The sequence below is a fragment of the Ictidomys tridecemlineatus genome, chromosome 2, assembly GCF_052094955.1.
Source record: "Ictidomys tridecemlineatus isolate mIctTri1 chromosome 2, mIctTri1.hap1, whole genome shotgun sequence".
In the NCBI taxonomy this organism is placed as follows: domain Eukaryota; kingdom Metazoa; phylum Chordata; class Mammalia; order Rodentia; family Sciuridae; genus Ictidomys; species Ictidomys tridecemlineatus.
In genome coordinates, this window is record NC_135478.1 from 203,466,596 (window position 1) to 203,489,769 (window position 23,174).

The following is a 23,174-nucleotide window of genomic DNA, read 5'->3' on the forward strand; positions in this document are numbered from 1 at the left end:
GCGACTCTAGCCAGTGGGAGTGCAGCGGTCCCTGGGTGCCGGTTGGCACAGGCGGACTCTGCTCAGGGACTGTGACCCATCACTGCCCGGGGTCCTGACACCTCCCCACCCCAGCCTGGACCTCAGCATAATTAGCAGAATCTCAGAACCCCTAATAGTTTGGCTAGAATGCCGAATGTTGGTAATGTAATCCCAGTGGGCATTCGGCTCGGGCTTCTGGGGCCCTGAACACCCGTACAGTGCATCCCCTGGGTTTGATCTAGGTCTGTTTACCTCCAAAGTCCCCATCTTTTTCAGAAGTTGTTATTTTTTGACAAAGGCCTTGATTCTAATTCCACTACCCACAGCGTGTGAAGCAGTTGCGCCTTTCCTCCAATGTAAACGAACCCACCACCAGTCCCACCTCATGGGGGTGAGATGGAGTGCTGATGTGAAACGTGCAGTTCTGAAAACCCTCGATCTTGTCCTTAACTAGTTTGGTGACCCTCTTGTATGTGCTCTAATGGGTTTCTTAATCGATGTACAGTGTGTATTAGGTGCTACACAGATGAATATCTTTTTCCACAGCTTTGTAATTACTTTAATATAACTAGTAGTTACAATGATATAATGGAAACAATGCGAACTTCCTTTTAAAATAAATCTGTGTTAAAAAATCAAATGTCAGAAAAACAAATAACAGTACATAGTTTAAGGATATGGCAAGAATTGGAAAGGAGGTTCCAAATGGCTGAAATTTGAGCAATAGTAGTCCAGCAGGAGTGTGGAGGGGTGGCTGATAGAAGTTTGTCCTTGACCACTGCTTATTTTTTTTCCATTTTTCAAAAATGAACAATGAGCTGGGGGTCGTGGTGCTTACCTGTAAAGTCAGCCACATGGGAGAGTAAGGCAAGAGGATGGCAAGCTACAGGCCAGCCTGGGCAACTGAGACCCCCTCTCCAACTAAAAGTTAAAGAGGGCTGGGGATGTTGCTCAGGGGCAGAGTGCCCCTAAATTCAACCCCCAGTACTGAAAACTAAAATAAAGAATGATGGAGTTGTCCCACACATTCCTGGCATATTGATCTATTGATTTGGGGGCAATTGGATCAAATATTGACAATAAATATGGAGAAAGTAAAGAAATGCATAGAGTTCAACTATTTTTCCCTTGCCTATTTGTAATGCAGAGAAAAGATAGAGGACTATTAGCTACAGTATGAAAAGTACTCTTATAAACTGACAAGAACAACAACAATGACAACAACAACAAAACAGAAAATAGAAAAATGCACAAGGGATTTAAAGAGGCCTTCTGCAGGAGCAAAACCAAGTCAGGAATAAATAGTGCAAAAAATATATATTAAACACCAGTACTAGGAAATTATAAATTGAGTAATGGTGAACAATCCATTTGCATCCACCAGATAGACAAACATTTAAAACTGCTAACACATATTGCTGGTGAAGATGTGGGAGGGAAAGGTATCATGATAACCTTTGGTAAAACTATGAATTGCTACAGTGTCTTTGAAAAGTAACCTGGTAGCAAATTAAAGTTTTTTTTTTTAAAAAAAATACTTATATTCTGTATAGGGAATGTACTTATTAGGGAAATTTGTCTCTCACTACTCCCCAGTTCTCACGGTATGAGTGGGCTACAACTTCTTCCTTGGAAGTAGAGCATGAAAATTAACCTGAATAAACAGGGCTTAGAATTTTCCCAGCACCATGATGATTCAAGGATGGGCACATGACATAAACAGTCCAATTCAAGACAATCTCAGGGATTTTGCCAGGAATGCTGGAACAAAGAAACCTGTCTTCCCCTGGGTTCAAACTTGGAAGAATTCAGTCTCCATAGCTGTTAAAAGCCATCTTGATATTATGGGATAATGGCCATGAAAATGTCCGTATCAAAACATAAGTGACTCACAACCTCAGCTGCTGTTCCTCAGATTTCTCCACTAAATTCATGCCAAGGCCATGCTTCCTATAAGCTGCTCTCAGTCAAGACCAAATATGACAGGGATACTAATGTAAAATGCCTTCAATGGGATATTTTGGCGTGAGGACTCCCATCAATCTGTTTGAAACTTTCTTGGAACTGTTCTGTACCCTGAAACTACCAAGTCAATCTTATTTCTTCTCTCTTTTATATGTGTCAGACCTGCATTGCTGTTTGAAGGTTCTCTTCATCTTCACTAGTTCCCTCCCCTTTATCTTTTCCAACTGTTTCCTTAAGAAATAAACTTCTAATTCCATTTTAGCAGATGATTCTTAAAGGACCCAGACACAAATACTGATAGGAACATTCTGAAAAAATTAGGCAATCATTTACCCACACATAATTAACTTTTTTTTCCCATTGCCTCAGTCTTTTGTGGATTAATTTGTCATTGATTAGTATGCTAAGGGTACCAGAAGAAATATCACTACAAACATGAGATTCAACAATTGAGATTTATTTCTCATAGTTCTAGAGACTATAAATCCAAGATCAAGGTTGTAGCAATGCTGATTTCTCCTAAGGCTTCTCTCCTTGAATTGTAGATAGCCCTTCCGTGTCCTCACATGGCCTTTCCTCTGTGCACATCCACTCTTAGTTTCTCCTTTTATTTCTATAAGGACACCAGTCCCCTTAGAATAGGGTCCCATTCTTAAGTCCTGTGTAATCTTAATTAGCTCCATAAAGGTCATATATCCAATTACAGACATGCTTCAACATAGGCATTTGGCAGGGGACACAATTCAGTCCACTACAGGAACAATACTTTTCTGTCATCATTTGATTTACTCTTTGTCCTTCAGAGTGGCTACTGTGGAAAAAAAAAAAAATCATTCACCTGCAATCTGTTTTTTTCCTGTGTTTTTTTTTTCAAGTAATCTCTATTTTTGCCTTAGTCATAAGAAAATGAATACCTATTATAACGATTTCAACCCTTTCACTGATTTGGCATTTATCAGGTATAGATAAGAGTTGATATTTGTTTAAAAGAGAGAGAAGGAGCCAACAGACTCATGGAAAGAACGATTCATGCTGTAAATGTCTGAGCATGTCTACTGATGCCCTCTGTTGGTAGCAACAGAAATGGCCTGTTTTAGTCCAGCTTTGTTCTCCTCTATGTGTATGTTGAAAATGGGAAAGTACAGTGACCTCCATATAACCCTCTTGGACATTCTGTGTTTGTGTCAGTCTGACCATACAGGAGGGTTAATCGAAGAAAATTCAATGAAGGGATGAAACACACTTATAGGTATGGCAGGAGTAACAAGAACAAAGGATGGCGAAGCACCAGGCACTTACAAGAAAGGGGGACTCTTCTCAGCCCTGGAACTGAAGGACAAAGTTAAGAGTGGAGAGGTGAAATTGAGAGACAACCTAAGGATTGCCCAGCAGGAACCGTGGTTACAAGGTAGAGGAAGTAAGCGCCTAAGAGAGTAGGGGAAAAATACCATGACCTCTCTTCTCCTGCTATCTGTCCTCCCAAAGCCAGAGGGCAAAGAATCTCAGGTAATATGATTTGCAAAGGGCAGGGTGGGACAGTTGTAGAAAGAAAATAGGAGTAGAGGATTATTGTGATGATCCAGCATACTTTCCCCTCACAAAAGGAATTGCCCTCTGTCTCGTCTCTTCCTTGAATTTTCTTGTCCTCTTTTCTCCTTCCTTCTCTCCCCACTCTGGCAGCCCTCCTCACACATACTCACATTCACATACACACGATCATTCTGGATGATGGCTACTTATTTTATATACTGACTTCTTAAATGCTTCATCCATGGGTGGTAAATATTCCTGCACCCATCATAGGAGGAACACATTAAAAAAAAACACACACACACTTGAAATAAATAAACAAGCGCATGCTCAGTATCTATCTTCATGACTTAAAATCTTCCTGGGGGAAGAAAAGCCAAATGAAACTTAGGTCACGTATTCTACCTGGAATTCAATATAATGAATCCCAATCCTGAGTACAATAAATGCTTCAATAAAGCAAATGGGATAATTTTTCATGATTTCTGGCTATAAATTTATGTGAGGAAAAAAATTCAAATAACAGATTCTAAAAGAACTTCCACATAGTTTGATTTTTATAAATAAAATGTGAAGTGTATTTTAAAAATAAGACTAGCTTACTTCGTGTCTGACTTAAAGTCCACACAAGACTTTAAATGGAAGTGAAGAGTCAAGTTTATCTCTAAAACTGACATTAAAGTCAACACTGAAAATGCTCAAATATAGGCTATCAGTTGAATTTTTAAATAAACAGTCTGTTGAAAGTAAGCATATTTAAAAAAAAAAAAAACTCCAGGTTAATTAGCCAGTACTATTATAGCCAGGGTCGATATCCCCATCTCCCAGACACACACATAAATTGTTTATGGTGATTGCAGTATATTCCTTTGTTCCAACCATTGTAAATGTTGATCACTGAACCATGGAAGTTGTCTGATATGACAATGAAGACAAACAGACATGTGAACTCATTATTGGCTTTCTAATTACTGCAGTTGGCTTAATGACAGGGTTGCATTAAGTTTTTAGTAGTACTATCAGTGTCTAAATCTTAAAGCAGATAGCTCTTCAAATGTCGTATTTTCTTATATATTCCCAATGAAGTGGGGGAAAGGGAACAGCGTAATGGAGATTGTTGGCATTTTGTTGCCATAAAAAAAGGAATATTTATAATCTATTAGACATTTTGAAGGCACATATAACATGAAAGGACACTGCAATGGAAAACATACATTCTGGTTGGCTATTGTTGCATTAAGTGCATTGTTCAGCAAATGTTCCGCTATATTGAGTTTCAGGCATCAGTTGAATTATATTATGGTGAGATTTGTGATTAAGGTATGCTAACTCAAAATGACAAGCCAAGAGCTTTTAAAACCCACATTTCAATGAAATCTGGCAGCACAAAAACAGCTGCTCTAAGTCTGCTCCTCTAATATTTCAAAGGAAGAATAGCACTGGGTTTCTGATACCATATGTGCCAACTGCAGAAATTCTAGAACAGCCTGGGAGACCCTGGGTGAAAGGTCACACTCTGTCTTATACAGATGGCATATTTAATTATTAAAGAGCAATTTTAATCATTTAATCATTTCAGACCTTGAAATAAAAGGTCATCTTTGGGTATCTCAAAGTTTGTTATAACCTAAACTTGGCTGTCAAACTTCTTTGGAGCCAGTAGGTAGCATATGCGATTTCATATTCTCACTTGATTTACATTCTCATGTGAGTTGAATTTGTTTTTCAGGCTCTAAAAGACATTTCATGGAAAAGATTTGAAGGTCATGTCTTTGGCAGAGAATTTTAAATTAAATCCAAATCTTTGCTTCAGACTTAAATCAAGCTCAAATTCCTCAGGAGGATGGCTGAACAGCCCCTTCTTTCAGCAGAATTGTTTGTAGTTCTGCTAGAAAATTTTGCATCTAGTTTCAAAAATATTTTCAGAAATAGACTCGTTAGTTTTTGCTATTACAAACAATAAATAACACCAGCAAAGTGTCTGAGGTATAATGTTCAATAAATGCTGGGTCTTCTTCTCATCCTCACATCTTCTCATCAGATGCATGCATCCACATATTTGCATGCATACATTGGAATTCACTTTGATATAATCTGGCAAAAATGTGCAGAATTTTTAAAAAGGATAGTTCAATCATTTCTTAAAAGCAAAATCAAATACAAATCTTAGCATTAATATGGGCTATAGGTGAAGAAAAGAATGCTATAACTGAACTAAGAATAATAACCAATGTTGAGTGACTAATATCAGTAAGAGGATGCAATAGGATTCTCCAGTATTCATCCTCCTACAGAAATATTGATTTGAATAACTACTCATGCACAAAAATACCAACACAAGATATGAGGTTTAAAAGACAAAGCTATTAAAAATAATATCTACAGTAACTCAATAAGGTGTTCAAATACAAACCAAGTACACTGTAACACAAAAAATAAAATGTGGGGAAAGTGAAGAGTACAAGTTTCTCTATTATCAAACTCAAGTCATCAGCTTCAAATAGCCTGTTAAAACTAAAAAATGTTTTATGTAAGTCTCATGGTAAGAACAAAGCAAACACTGACAATAGATATGTAAAGGACAAGAAGAAAGGAATCAAAGAATGCCACTGGAGAAAATCACCTAATCAGGAAGACAGCAAGAGAAAAAAAAGAAAGCAAAGGATCACAAAACAACCAGAAAGCAAATGGCAGTAGATAAATCCCTACCTATTTATAATTACCCTGAATGCAAATGGACTCAATTCTCTAACCAAAAGACATAAAGTGACTAAATGGATTTAAAAATAAGGCCCAATTATCTGATGTGTCTGAGGCTCATTTCATATTTACGGGTACATATAAACTGAGAGTGAAAGAATGGAAAAAGATGTGCCATCCAAATGGAAATCAAAATAAAAGAAGGGTGGTTATACTTTAAAAAGATAAAATAGAATTTAAGACAAAAACTATAAAACAAGACATAAAAGATCACTATATATTGATAAGGAGGTCAGTTCACCAGAAGGATATAACAATTATAAATGTATATGCACCCAATATCAGCACACAAATAGATCTGAAGGGTGAGATAGACAATAATACAATGGACTTCAATAACTTACTTTCAGCAATGCACAGATTATCTAGATGATATGTGCTTCCAATAAGGAAATGTAAGACTTAAACTACACTTTAGACCAAACTACACATTAAACCTAGCAGACGTATACACAGCATTCCATTCAACAATAGCAGAATACATATTTTTCTCGAGTGTACACAGAACATTTCCAAGATAGATCATAAGTTAAGCCACAAAAAAAGACTTTAAAAATTTAAGAAAATTGATCCAACCATAATGGGATGAAACTAGAAATCAGTATCAGGAAGAATTTTGTGAAATTCACAAATACGTGTAAGTTAAACAACAGATTTCTGAACAACCGATGGGTCAAAAAAGAATTGAAAAGGCAAGTTTAAAAATACAAGACAGATGAAAATGGACACAACAAAAGCAATTCCAATGGGAAGTTTATAACCATAAATGCCTACATTTAAAAAGAAGATTTCAAATAAACAACCTGAAGTTACACCTCATGGAACTAGAAAAGGAGCAAACCAAGCACAAAGTTAATAGAAGGAAGGTAATAATAAAGATCAGAGTAGAAATAAATGAAATAGGGACTAGAAATACAATAGAAGAGATAAATTTTAAAAAGCTTTGGGGATCTGGGAATGGTGGTACATACTTGTAAATCCAGGACTTTGGGAGGCTAAAGTGGGAAAATCATTAGAGCCCAGAAGTTTGGGACTTCCTGGGTATTGTAGTGAGACCTCCATTGCAGAAAGCAAACAAAACAAAAATGTTTAAGTTTTGTTTTTGAAAAGTTAACCTAAATTAACAAACCTTTAACTAGACTAAGAAGAAAGAGAAGACTCATATTAAACATGAGAAGCAAAAGATGAGACATTACAACCAATATCACAGAAATACAAAGAATTGTAAGAGACTATTATAAATAATTATACTCCAACAAATTGGATAACTTTGAGGAAATGAATAAATACCTAAAGATACAGAACCTACAAGAATGAATCATGAAGGACTAGAAAATGTGAACACACAAATAGTAAGTTTGGGGACTGAATCAATAATAAAAATTGTCCCGTCCAAGGACAGATGACTCCATTCTGAATTGTATCATACATTTAAAGAAGAACAAATACCAGTCCTTCCCAAATTCTTCCCCCCAAAATTGAAGATATGGGAATCTTTACAAATTGATTTTATGAGGCCAGCATTGCCCTGATGCCAAAATAAGACAAGAACATTGCAAGAGAAGAAAATTATAGGTTAATATCCCTGATGAACATTAGTGGGAAAATACTCAACAAAATACTAGCAAACTGAATTCAATAGCACATTAAAATGATTATTCAGGCTGAGGTTGTGGCTCAGTGGTTTACCACTGTAGCATGCGTGAGGCACTGGGGTCGATCCTCAGCACACACAAAAAAAATGAAATAAAGATATGCGTGTCCACCTACAACTAAAAAATAAATATTAAAAAATGATTATTCACTACAATCAAGTGGGATTCAACCCAGGGATGCAAGTTTGGTTCAACATATGCAAATCAATAAATATGATACACTTTATCAATAGAATAAAGGACAAAATGATACAACTTTCTTGATAGAAGCATTAAAAAGATTTGATAAAATTCAAAATCCCTTCATAATAAAAACTGAACAAGTTAAATATAGAAGAAATGCAACTTAATAAAGGGCATACATATCAAGCCCACAGCTAACATACTAATAGAGAATAACATAAAGTTTTCTAAGATATAGAAGACAAGAATGCCCATTTTTACCACTTTTATTCAACATAGTACTGGAAGACCTAGCCAGAGCTATCTGGCAAAATAAGAAAATTAAGGGCATCTTAATTGGAAGGAGGGAATCAAATTGTCACTGCTTTCAGAGGACACAATCTTGTAAGTAGAAAACCCTGAAGACTTGCTATTGGATCTGGAATGTCCTGCAAAAGCCTTGTGTTGAGTCTTGGTCCCCAATGCAGCAATGTTGAGAGGTGGGGCTCTTGGTAAGTGATGGAATCATGAGAGTTCTTACCATCAGTGCATTAATACATTGATGGGTTAATAATTTGATGGCCTTATTGGGAGATGGTGAAAACTATACTTGGTGAGATTTGGTTAGATGAAGTAGATGGCTGGGGTGTGCCTTTGAAGGGTATATTTTGTTCCCAGACTCTTCCCTTCTCTCTACTTCCCAACTACCATTAGGTGAGCAGCTTTGCTCTATCACACACTTTGGTCATGATGTTCTGCCTTATCTTAGTCCCAAATCAATGGAGCCAGCCAACCACAGGCTTAAAACCTCTATGAGCCAAAAAAACCTTTCCTCCTTTCATTTTCTCAGGTATTTTGGTCAAAGTAATGAGAAGCTAACACAAGACTTCACTAAAAATTTGTTAAACCTAATAAATTAATTCTGTGAAGTTATAGAATATAAAATCAACATATGTAAATAATTAGCAATTCTGTATGCCAACAATGAACTATAGGAGAAAGAAATTGAAAAAACCCATTCACAGTAGCTACAAAAAACCCCCACAAAACTTAAGAACAAAGCTAAGCAAGAATGTAAAGACCTGTATACTGAAAACTATGAACACTGATGAAAGAAACTGAAGAATACACAAATACATGTTCATATTCATGAATTGGAAGAATTTTGTTAACATGTCCATACTACAAAAGCAGTCAAAGATTCAATGCAACTTCTTTCAAAATTCCAATAACTTCTTTACGAAACTAAAACAAAACAAAACAAAACAAAAATCCTAACCTGTATATGGAAACATAAAAGACCCCAAAAAGCCAAAGCAATGTTAAACAAAAAGTACAAAGCTGGAGGCGTCACACTACCTAACCTCAAAATATACTGCAAAGTCATGGTACTCATATAAGCATGGTACTGACATAAAAACAGACACACAGCCCAACAGAACGGAATAGAGAGCTCAGAAATAAATGTATGCATTAGTCAATTGATTTTCAACAAAGGTGCATAGAACACACAATGTGGAAAGAACAATTTCTTCAATAAGTAGTGCTAAGAAAACTAGATATCACATACAGAGTAATGAAATTAGACTTTTATCTTACATGTCATATACAAAAATCAGCTCAAAATGGATTAAAGACTTTAATGTAAGACCTGAACAGTTAAACAACCAAATAAAAACTGTTTTAGTCAGTTGGATTTTTTTGATTTGGTTTTTTTGTTTTGTTTTGTTTTGTTGTTGTTGCTGTGACAAAAAAGACCTGACAAGAATACTGTAGAGGAAGAAAAGTTTATTTTGGCTCATGGGTTTCAGAGGTCCAATCCGTGGCCAGCCAACTCCACAGCTCTGGACCACAGGTAAGACTGAACATCATGGCAAAAGGATGGGCAGAGGATGGCATCTTAGGACATGGAAACCAGGAAGCAGAGACAGACAGAAAAAGAGAAGGAGGGAGAAGGAGAGTGAGAGAGAATGCTCCAGTTACCAGGGACAAAATATAAACCCCAAAAGCATGACCTCAGTGACCCACCTTTTGCAGCCCCTACCATCTGCCTATAGCAACCACTCACTTAATCCATATGAGTGGATGAATCCACTGGTTAGGCTACATTACCTCATCATTACAACTCTGAACATTCTTGCATTGTCTCACACATGAGCTTTAGGGGGACATCACATATCTAAAACATAACAAAAACTTAGGGGGAAATCTCCATGACATTGGTCTGGGCAATAATATTTTAGATATGAGTACAAAAGCATAAACAATATAAGCCAGAATATATCAGATTATATCAACTAAAAAGCTTTTATATAAAAAATGAAACGATCATTTAAGTGAAGACACAAATTACTGAATGGGTCATAATGTTTGCAAACCATTTATTCCATAAGGGGTTATAGTCAAAATATAAAAGGAACTGAAACAATTCAATAGCAAGAATATAAGATATCCAGTTTAAAAATGGGCTGAGTTCTCACTCAAACTGACATTTCCCCAAAGAGGAGATATAAATGGCCAATGGGTATATGAAAAATATTCACCATCACTAGTCATGAGAGAAATATAAATTAAAATCACAATAAACATCTCCTGTCTTTTAGAATGACTATTGTCAAAAAGAGAAAAGATAACAAGTGTTGGCAAGAATGTTCAGTAAAGGGAACTCTGGAACACTGATGGAGGAAATGCAAACAAGTATAGTCATTATGGCAAATAGTATGGAAGTTTCTCAAAAAATTAAAAGTAGAATCATTGTATGTCAGAAATTCTACTACTGGATACAAATCCAGGGGGTATGCATTCAGTATGTTGATGAGATATTTACAATCCCATATTCATTACATCATCATTCATAAAATAGAATCAACCTACATGTTCATTAACAGATGGATAATGAAATAATGAATAATGAAAATGTGCTATATATAAACAATTAAATATTATTCAGCCTTAATACAAAAGGAAATTCTATTATTTGTGAGCATTATTATATGAAGAACATTACGCTAAGGGAAACAAGTCAAACACAGAAAGATACCATATTATCTCACTCATATGTGGAATCTGAAAACATTGAACTCACAGAAGTAGAGTAGAATAATAGTTATAAGGGGCTTGAGGTGAAGACATAAAGAGGTATTGGATAGTGGCTGGGGCCATGGCTCAGTGACAGAGCGCTTGCCTCTGAGGCACTGTGTTTGATTCTCAGTAACACATACAAATAAATAAAAGTCCATCAGCAACTAAAAAAAAAATTAAAAGAGGTATTGGACAAAAAAAGAGGTATTAGACAAAGGATACAGATTTCAGTGAGATAGGAGGAATAAGTTAAAAGAAATCTATTGTACAATATGATGGCTAAGTAAAAAATATATTTTGAAAATGGTCAAGAGAGTAGATTTTAAGTATTCTCATCACAAAAAATAATTAGTATGCCTCATAATAGCTGAATTGAGCCACTTAATAGTGTATACATATTTCAAACTATCATGTTGCCTATCAAAAATATATACAAGTTTTAGCTGGGCATGGTGGCATACACTTGTAGTCCCAGTGGCTCAGGAGGCTGAGGCAGGAGGATTGCAAGTTCAAAGCCAGCTTCAGTAACTTAGCAAGGCACTAAGCAACTTAGTGAGACCCTGTCTCAAATAAAAAAAAAATAAAAAGGACTGGGAATGGGCTCAGTGCCCCTAGGTTCAATCACTGGTACCAAAATAAATAAATAAATATAATCAGTGAAAAAAATGTTGATATTATTGGTAACTTGTTAGGTGCCAGGCACTGTGCTAAGTGCCTACATGCTAATACAACAGTCCAATGAACAAAGTGTAGTAATTTCCTCTATTTTACAAATAAGTAACTAAGACACAGAGGTTAAGATACCAGATACTAGACTCAGGTTACATAGATGGTAAGTGGGGGAGATAGGGTGCCAAACTACGTCACTTGAATTTTAATGCCCATAATTGTGTGAGTACTCTCCAGCTAAAGAGCCCCAGGAACACACCTATGGTTGAAAAGGTGAAGTTATTTTCTCATTACAGAGAGAAAACTCAGAGCATGGGCAAAGGTGAAATGATTCAATAAGGGTGTTTGAAAGGATTTGTCATAAATTTTGGTCTTGTGTTAGGTGATTTGGAAGAGTTTTTAAGGACTAGGACTTCCCCTAAATTGGATGCTAACAAGAAATGGGTATAATTCTATGATTTGGTTTCTTAATAAATCTAATCAAGACAGAGGGCAGTTAAGTAACAGTAAAACTGTAAGTATTGCAGCAGCAGTCACTCAAGTCATCTGGGATAGGGACAGATAAGGTAGGTCACCCAGAAAGGGGGTAGAAGAGCCAAGATTGGAATGCTGGAGTCTACTCTAGACTTGCACATTTCTTGCCTTACAGTCAGGATCAACAGAAGCAGCAGAGAAGCAAATCAAGGATGATGGGAGTGATTTTTTTGTACTAGGGATTGAATTCAGGGGTGCTTAATTACTGAGCTATATCCCCAACCCTTTTAATGTTATTTTAAAATTTTGAGACAGTGTCTCACTAAGTTGCTAAGGGCCTTGCCAAGTTGCTAAGGCTGGCTTTGAACTTGTGATCCTCCTTTCTCAGCCTCCAGAGCTACTAGGATTACAAGCCTGTGCCACTGTGTCTGGCTGGGAATGATGTTTTAGGGAAAAAAACAGAGTTCTGTATTCAAGCTAAGATCTGAACTGTGAGATGGGAACCAAAGAAGTCTCTAAGGGGAGCTACCTGCTCTGAATGGAAGGAAGGAAGGAAGGAAGGAAGGAAGGAAGGAAGGAAGGAAGGAAGGAAGGAAGGAAGGAAGGAAGGAAGGGAGGGAGGGAATGAGGGAGGGGAAAGAAAGTCAGTCTACCCTGGGTGGGGACCACTCTTTTTGCTCTCCTGGAAGCTTCCTAGGTCATCCTACCTCTAAGTGCTCACTGAACACTCTCATCAGTTTCAAAGCCCCATTCCCATTGCTCACGTGTGTGATAGGCTGCTTTAGAGCACTGGGTTCATACTGGCAGCTGGATGCCTGCTATGGACCTGATGGAAGCTTCTTTCCCCCAATTCTCCAGTTGCTTTCATTGGATTCACCTCTTTCTGGGGTCCTAAACCTCTATAGTGGTACTGCTGGGAGGTTCTGCCTGGAGACTCTGTATTAAGCCTTGATATAAAACACAACAGAAGGGGTGCAATGAACATGTGCTGTGCCCTCCTGTATAGCCACCTCCTGAATAAGAAAGCCCCGGTTTCCTTGGGAACTTTCCCTTCACCATCAGATGCAGTCTTGGAAGGACATGAAAGCAAATGTACCCTCCTTCAGCCACCAACACACATTATCAAGGAGGGACCACATGGAATGAATCAGGCAAATCAGTCTCTTTTCCAGGTCTGGATCTTTAGTGGAGTAACAAGACTGGAACACAGTGGAGTCTACATAGGCAATTTCTGAAGAGTCTATCCCCAAAATATTTCCAGTAACATTTTGTTTAGTTGGTTTATTTGTTTGCATCCAAAGAACACTAATTGACACATATTTATTTGGTAATGTTTTCTATAGTGCAGAGTTTAAAGAAAACATGTTTTAACAATATCATTTCAAAATAATTAGGAAGGACATAGTCAAAGCTCTGGCTTCCTGTTCACATGGAAACCAGACGATGCTCTCCCAGGAGACTCTTGCTTTATTAAGATTACTGGTCTTTTTTTCCTAGCAATGTTAGGAGGTCAGAATAAATGCCACAAAGATAATAATAGGTCTTTGACCTTTATTTTCATGAGACTCTTTACTTTTCTTCTCAATGAGAGCAGATGATGTTGAACTCATATTTTTTCTCCAATTTGTGTTGACAAACAAAAAGAGAATCTTTGCTTCAATCTATTCATGTAGAAATCTAATTAGAAGATTCCTAAATCTAAAGAACGTTTTTCTAAAAATCTCATTATTTTAAAATGAGGTAATATGCTTTTCTTGAAATAAAAAATACCACTTTGCATTTGTTTCCAGTTCTTTGTTTTAGAGTGCTCCATTTGAACTCAATCAAGAAATCTCTGGGAAATAAAATATTTGGTGACAGAGCAAGAAAAGAGCATCTTTAGAATACTATATCTTGTAAAGCATTCAAGATGGGGATTAGGAGAGTCCTGAATAACTGCATACGAACATAGGTTTGTAGGTACTGGAGAGTGATCTTAGTTTAGAAATCAGATATCCTGTGAGCTTTTTATTCTGCAGAGTAGCAGGTCACACTGAGAAAGATGATCATTCTAAAACTGCTTGCTTGTCCTTATTCTCAGATGATTGCCCATGTAGAAAATTTGATGAAACTATAAACTATTGTAAATTGATAAATGAGTTGAGAAAGGTTCTTTGATTCTAAGTCATTAGAGTTCCCATATACTGGCTCTAACCAATTAGAAAACGTACTTGAAACAAAGACCTCATTCATAGTATCACAAAAGCTGAAGGCATAAATCTCCTAGCTTTAAATTTCAATATAAACCTCAAAACACTGAGTGCAAAAATCGTACTGTGAAATGGTAGTTATAAAATGAGAAACTTATATAAAAAAAACTTACATTTAAAAATGTTAAATGAAAAAGTATTATTAAATATTTATGGATTAATATACAAAATTCAGATTACTGTTACTTCTGGGTAGTGGAAGAAAAAAATGGAATTGGAGAACATTTATAAGGACTTTATTAATTAAGAAAATTAAAAATGTTGATGCTGTTTAGATAAACCATCTTCTACATTTCCCCTTAGGAGAAACAAGTCTCTCAAGCATTTATATAAAACAGACATGGTTATAGTAAGGGGAAAATGTCCCAGGCTTGGTTGCCAATTTTGCCAACTAATAAAGTTACTTCCTCTGGTCCTCAGTTTTGTCATTTATAAAGTGTGGGTATTTGGTGCTTTCCATTTCTCATAGATTTGTTGTATAGAGTTATGTAGAGAAATAAAACCTTGAGACTGTTCACTGTTATGGAAATTTTAGAGGATCCTGTGTATACAGTTTCACTGATTTTCAGATTGAATTTTATAAAATTCAAACATACTTAATATGTGGTGAGTGAAAAAAAATCACATTTTGGGGGGAAAAAGAGGAAAGTCTGCTTAATTTTGAAGGCTCAGTATCAGGAGAATGGTAATGTACCAACAGGATTTAATCCCCAGGATTCTCTGGAGGAGGAAGGTTATTACAGTGCACTTTTCCTGAGTTACTAGAGGACTTTAGGCTATAGACTGAGAATGATAGAAATTAAGAATCTTTAGGTTATTTTCCTATGGATAAAGAATATCCTCTGGGATTTACTTTAGCTAGAAATAGAATGTCAACTATTATATTTATCCACAGATAGAGAAAGGCAGTGATTAAAGGCACAAACTCAAAAGTTACACTGTCTGAGTTTAAAACTAGGCTTTGCCTCTTGTAACTGGATGCTAGGGGATTTAAGCTCTTAGGCCTCAGTCTGTTCACAAGTAAGATAGTGATGATAATAGTAACTACTTTCTGGCCATTAGAATTTCAGGGAAGGCAATCATACCTTTCTCCAAGGGCAATATATCTTTCTCTGTGGGCCCTGAAATATTTTAGTTGTTGATAGACCTTTATTTTTATTTATTTATACGTGGTGCTGAGAATCAAACCCAGTGCCTCACACATGCCAGGCAAGTGTGCTACCACTGAGTCATAGCCCCAGCCCCTAAAATTTATATTTTTAAGAAAAAAAATTTAAACTTATAAGTACAAAATAAGTTGTGGGTATAAAGAAAAGGCCTGTACAACTGAGGATGGCTAAAATTGAAGCTTCCTTACCTTTTTGGTGTATTCACTCCGGCCTTCTTTCACTCTCCAAGCCAAGAACCAATAAGAGAAAGTAGACACAGAAGTCAGACAGTTGGAGATCAAAAGACAGCCAAATATCCCTTATCTATAATTCCAAAATCTAAACATCTCTAAAAATTTAAAGTGCTTTTGTAATTTATTTGGCATCAAAATTTAATATCATCTGAATTCATCTCACAGTAAAACGTGATCTGAATTGATATGATATAGTCTTGATTTATTTCACTTGGTGTGGCTATTCATATCCTTTATTACAGAAATCCTAATATGTTTGATAGGATGCTGCTTCAAAATCTGTTTGTGAACCATACAATCTCTCCAAAATCTGAAAATTCTGTATTTTAAAACTCACCTGGCCCCAAAAGTTTCAGATAACAGATTGTGGACAAGGCCAGGTTTACTGCTGATAAACCTGAATTGAGGAAAACATCAACATCCCAGAAGTACAGAGGCAGAGCTCTCCAGAGCAAAGGTGGTGAATGGAGGAGCAGAGATCCACTTAGGCTAGAGAAACTGCAGTTGCTCATTTCATTTCTTAAATTTACAAACTCGATCAAACTCCTTCTGAGAAGGAAGAAGTAAGGCGGGCGGGCAAAACTGAGGAGCTCAGGGAGGACCTCCCAAATGTTTTCTTCCCGGGAAGTTAATTAGAAATCAGCTTCTTCCCCAAAGTATCAATGGTAGAAACATGAGAAGCAGCAATAAATGTTCCCCACTGCTACAGTGTGGATCTTCAATGTCCCCACAAAGGTTAAAAGACTTGATCCCCAGCTTGGTGCAATGAGGAGGAAGAAGAATCTTTTAGAGGTGGGGCCTAATGGTCTTTAGGTCACTGGGGATGTGCCCTCAAAGGAAATTATGGGACCTTGGTCTTTCTCTTCTTCTCTTTCACTTCCCAGCAGTGAAGTGTTTTTGCTTGGCCACACACTCTTGCCGTGATGTGTTGCCACTGGTTCAAAGCAATGGGGCCACCAAATCATGGGCTGAAACTTCTAAAATTATAAGCCAAAATAAACCTTTTCTCTTTATAAGTTGATTATCTCAAATGTTTGTTATAGTAATGGAAAGCCAACTAACAAACCCATTAAAAATGGGGTCATTATGAAGAGTAAATAAAATCATGGCTTACGGAGCTTGACACTGCACATGACTCACAGGAAGCCTCAATAGATGTCGCTGTCATTATTATTGTCTAAACATGCATCGTGCACTGGAGCAATTTCCTTCTGGCTTTTAGTCTTAGGAAAGTGTGATCCACTCCAATTACAATCTCTTTTTGTGGAAGGGAAGTTAAGGGGCTGCTTACAAAAGCTAGTGAACCCTCTCAAGGAGAGTACTGGCCCCTAAGGAATAGATTTCATCTTATGATTTTATTTTCCCTCTCCTTCTGTCACATTTTCCGTGTTCTGCTTTCTTCACTCTCGCATTTTACATTTTATTTGTATTTTATTTATTTTTTAAACTTTAGTGTTTTTACTAGCTACTCTAAATCCTTTCTGAAACAAAGCTGAGTATAATTATATAAACGACCTTGAAAGAATTTGAAAAACCTCAAAAGTATTTGCTTCTTATTTTAAACAAAATAAAAATTAAATTGGTCATATAAGGAGGAGAAATTCTAGGATTAAATTTGCATGACTGATATTTGATGAAAGAAAGAAATATTTTTCTTTTTTGTATCCAATTGTCTCCTGGCTCCATGAACCAGAAATTTCTTCTCTCAGAGGTATTAATGAAGTACATCTCTTTTATAAGCAATACCTGACAAGACAAAGGTGAAAAAGGTGACTGGAGTGGGAGAAAGAGAGAAGAGTCGTGCAAAGCTTTGGGGAAAGAAAAGCAAAAGCTACAGAAAATTAAAAATATCTTACAGAGATCTATGCACAGAAATTCATAAATCCTGATGTAACTTTTAACACTTTTTCTGATCACAAAAATAATGCATGCCCACTATAAAGTATCTATAAAAGAGATTAGTACATAACAATAAATATTACCCAAATCCTTCCACTTTGAAGGCATTGCTAATGTTTTTGGTATATAGCAGCCAATCTTTTTTCTTTGCATAGATATTATTTTATTTTCCAAAGTAGGATGTTTAACTTATTGTTAACTATAGATTCCAAATATCACCTGTTAGTCAGCTTTTCATTGTTATAACTTAATACCTGAGATAATCAAGAAGGGAAAAGATTTCATTTGGCTCCTGGTTTCTGTAGGTTTTAGTTCATGGTTTCTGGTCCATTACTTTTGGGTCTGCAGCAAGGAAGAAGCATGTGGTAGAGGAAGCCCTCACCTCATGGCCAGAGTGAAAAAGAGATAACAGATTAGGGTTACATTTTCCCCTTCAAGGGCTATCCTGGATGACCCAAGGCCATCCACTAGGCACCCCTCTTAATGATTCTGCCAGTTCTCCAAAGCACCAAGCTGAGGACTAAACCATTAATACGTGGGCCTTGGGGGGACATTCCAGAGACAAACTATGACACTGTCCCATGTTACTAAAGATTCTTTAAAAATTTTTATAACAAAGAATACAAATTCATGGTAATATGTTCAAGCAATAGAGACAAAAGTCAAACTCTTGGCTTATCTTGCCAATATCCTGTATGAACTTCTTAGAATAATTCATAATAGTTGTAATATATACGTGTGTGTTTTTTTTTTTGGTGTGTGTGTGGTGTTCTTTCAGACATTTTCTGTGCCTTTCTAGGGAATTAATTTTTCTATATATATTATCAAATATTGTTCTACTCTGTATATTTTTTAATCTTTTCTCATCAGTCTATGTAGATCCTATTTTAATGTTTTTAATAGTTATATTTAGATTTATCAATCTCTTTTACATTGTTAGGGGAAAAATAAAGTTGGATTCCTTCCTTTTCTTATTTTACTAAAATATCAGAGATACGAAAGGGATAAATGGAAAAAAAACACAAAAATTCAAACTTAAACTATACCTAACATACTGAATATGTTATGTAAGAAAATATTATTTTCAAATTTTTCTCTCTGAGGCTGGAAATGGTCATTTTAAATATGACATTAAACAACTATAAAGGGAAGTACTGATATATCTTATTATAGGAAAAATTATAACTTTGCAAAACAAAAAACAATCACAAAGTATAAACAATAAATGACAAACTGTTGAAGATACTTTCAATGTAAAAAAGATAAATTACTGATTTCTTCAATAAGCAAAACTCATTGCTAACTAAAGAACTGTTCATGAACTAGAAAATCTTAAAAGATGAGTCCTAGATATGAGTTGGCATTTCACTGATAAAGAAATGCGAGTGGCCAAAACAAATAAGAAAAAAAAGTAATGAAAATGAACCACCTTATTAAGAAGTGAAAAATAAAACAAAAATTATCACATTTAGTAATATTTGGGCTTTTCAAGTCCCTTTGTTGGGCTTATATAAAGAAATATTCTTAATCACAGTAGAAGGGTATATTGGCACAAACTTCTTTGGAGAATAAACAATTAATATCATCACATTAAATATCCATATACTTTCACTCAGGAATTCCTTTTGGTCTTAATTCTATATAAGTAAGTGTGTACAGTGATATGTTCAAAGATATCTTATTATTTGAATAGCAAGTTCTTATGTTTAAATGAATTAAGAAAAATGTGAAATCATTCCTTGGAATTACTTGGGTTAACCACTAGATGTCAGGATTGTTCAATAAAAATAAAGGTATAGCCAGGTTTATCAACTGATTTTGGAAATTGGAAAGAACTTTAGATAGAACTTTACATAAATAGTTCTTATACAAGCCATCTTGTACAACTCTGAAACATGGATATTTGGCCATATAATATAGTATCTTGCAAAAGAGCGTTGTACACATGGGTATTTGGCCATATAATATAGTATTATGCAAAAGAGCGTTGTACAAAGTGATACTTAAGTTATCGTTAAAAAATGTTTTTCTCATAAGGGAGATTCAGACTTCATATGCTTTTTACAAGACTTTAGCCTAAAATTGAGTAGGTTCATTTGATGTGATTAGGGGCTTCTAAGAGAAATGAGGGCATCAGAGAATCTCTAACATTTATTTTGGGGATCTGAAGAGTATCATTAAGAGTGGCATACTTGGGGCTGGGGATGTGGCTCACCTAGCATGCATGAGGCACTAGGTTCCATTCTCAGCACCACATAAAAATAAAAGATATTGTGTCCACCTAAAACTAAAAAATAAATATTAAAAAAAAGAGTGGCATACTAAATTGTAAAATACCTCTGAGTGGAGTGACCCCTCAAGTACTATAGTTGAAATTTTTCAGATTCATTGGATTTTTAAGCAATAACAAGGCTCTCTGTGAATGAAACAAAGGAAAAGGGATGGGGCGGGGTGACAGCACATTGGGAAGATGTGGCTCTTAGCATGGACTCTGGATGTCCACTCTATTGTCCTTTAAGTTAAATATTATATAATCAGTGTATCAATGCCCCCCTCCGCCTGCCCAGGTCCCTCCCCACTCCTCCTGGCCACAAAGTAGAAAGCTTATAGCATTGGCACTTATCCTTAGGGTACACATGGCCAATACTGATTAAATATGAATGATCCCTTCAGGACCATGGTTCACATGTGCACGTGTCATAGTTTCTGCCCCCAAACCAAAGGGTTACATATTTAACTTAGCAGGATAGAAGAATAGTACAGGGGCCCAAGGCTGGCTGAGGGGTGTATCTTTTTGTGGTGTCTCCTCTACCTACCCCAAGATCTATCAATCACAGCATAACCAACTTCTCACTGGGCCCTTTTGTTATGTCAGAAGGTAAATGTTGTATCTCATTCTTATTTTCCTCTTAAAATACTAGTAGAGGCGGGGCAGGGGCGTCAAATAACAATTGACTCATTATTTTTTCTCATTTAGGACAGACAGTTTAATCAGAAAACACTGATGGATGTATTTGGCTTCCTTGAGTTCATAAGGTATTTTGAATGAAAACACACTCATTATTCAACTCCCAATATTAGCATGAATTTGGCCTGTTTTCTGCAGGAGAACCAACAATTCTGCAAAGGAAGATTCTGATGTATAAACTGGCTTCTCCTTCAATCCCAATCTCAACATTAGATAGCAGTGAGACCTTAAGAAAAGTCAATGCACCCTCATGACCACAATGACAGAGTAAGATGAAGATTACTGGTCTCAACTTAGAGAGGTGGAAACTGAGAAACAGGATTTCAGATACCTACACAGTAAGACAAAGACCTGGAGCTATAGAGATTTCAATTCTCCCAATTCCATGTGCTTTCTGCTGTATCCTACTTGAAAATGATATGAAAGGTATAATCAATTATGTTCATTTTTAACCAATACCAGATTCATTTTCTATTCAAGTCCACCAAGGTATGGGAATCACTACTTCTGAATATAATTGATCCTCATTATTTTTGAATTCTGTATTTGCAAATTCATTTAATAAAATTTGTTTGTAACCCCAGAATGAACAATCACTGTGCTTTCATGGCCACTCTCAGACATGTGTAGAGCTGCAAAAATGGGCTGACATACATGTTCCAGTTGACATACATGTTCCAGCAACACTCTTTGCCTTTTTGTTTCAATTCTTACACTGATTTAAGTGTCCTGGTTAGTGCCACATTTTTCATGTTCCCTCTCTCCCTCCCTTCCTTCTTGTTTTGCTGTAAAAACTCATTTAGAAGTGCTGTCTAGTGTTCCCAAGCAGAAGTGATTATGTGCCTTATGGTGGTAGGGGTCGGCGGTGGGGGGGGGTACAGGGAGTATGTACTAGATAAGCATCCATTAGTCATGAGTTACAATCCTGCTAGCTATAATGTCAATACAATACTAATGAGTTGTCAGGTATGGTGGTGTATGCCTGTAATCCCAGAGGCTAGGGAGGCTAAGGTAGGAGGATTCTGAGTTCAAAGCCAGTCTCAGCAAGTCAGCAAGACCTTTCTCTAATATATTTAAAGGGGCTAGAGATGTGTCTCAGTGGTTAAGCAGCTCTGGGTTCAATCCCTGGACCAAAAAAATATATAAGTCAACGATGTACATTCAATAAAATATCTTTAAACAGAAATGCACATAAAACTAGATTATGTACTGATGGATTGATTAATATTTTATGACCAGAGGTTCCCAGGTACCTAACCCTACAAGCAGTGTTCAGTGTTTGCTAATTCAATGTTCATGGTGACTTTATAACACAACTCTCATGAATAATGAAAAGACTGCATTTAGATATAATCTCATATGTGTTGGTTCAAAATACATCACCTCAACTATACTAATGTCAGTGCCTACTTTGGCTCCCTGTCCTCTCTACTGTGGGGAATACATAAGTCTATTAAGGGTTTCAGTGCTTGGATTTGGAAAATCAGAGCTGTAATACCACTATTTGAAATTAATGAACAACAAAATGTATTTCTCTGCCTGCAACTATTTTGGGACTGGTTTAAAAAGAGAAGGGACCTGCTGCTTTGATAATAGGAATAGTATAAAAAATCCTTTATCCTAAGCTATTATAAAGGATATATGTATATGTATATATACATATATCCCTATATAGTATATTTTCATATAAATATATAATTTCATAGTCTATCAGCTTCATACCTCCTTACAGCATCAGGGAAACTCATTGACTTCCTTGTTTTTAGTATGGAATCATGAAAAAAAACTACATTACAAGTAGCTAACAATTAAGAGGACTGTTAATTTTCTTTGTTTTTATTATAGCTGCAGCTGCAGTAGAAGCCATGAAGATCCTGGCAAAAATGATGGTAGTGACAATGTAAGTCAGTACCTCCCTATAAAATGGAGATCTGTCTTTCTAAAGATACTTGTTTTTATGAACAGCACTAACATCAACTGGGGTTGATGTTAATAATATACAGAATTAGCTTTTATGAATAATATTTGTAATATAATTGGGTATATTGTATTAGGTACTTTACTTATATTCCTTCACAACAGTGTCTAATCCTCACAATAACAACTTCAGGAGATAACTGTTACTGTCCTTGTTGCAGATGAAAATCTGAAGCCCAGAGTAGAAGTAACCTTCCTAGTGCATACCAAGTAAGGAGGCAGTTTAGACAGAATCTAAAACTGCCTGCCTCCAAAGCTGGTGTCTGTCTTCCCCAGAATGTCCTCATGTAAGACAGGCTACCTAACTTGTGGGGCCCTGTGCAAAATTAAAATGCACTCAGAGCCCCTTGTTCAAAAAATTA

At 36.2% G+C, this 23,174-nt stretch overlaps 1 protein-coding gene across 1 annotated transcript in view; it reads right to left on the minus strand.

Moving 5' to 3' along the window:
- Cdk14 (cyclin dependent kinase 14) overlaps window positions 1-23,174 on the minus strand; it is a 701,075-nt gene that overhangs the window by 666,874 nt on the left and 11,027 nt on the right. The window lies entirely within an intron of this gene.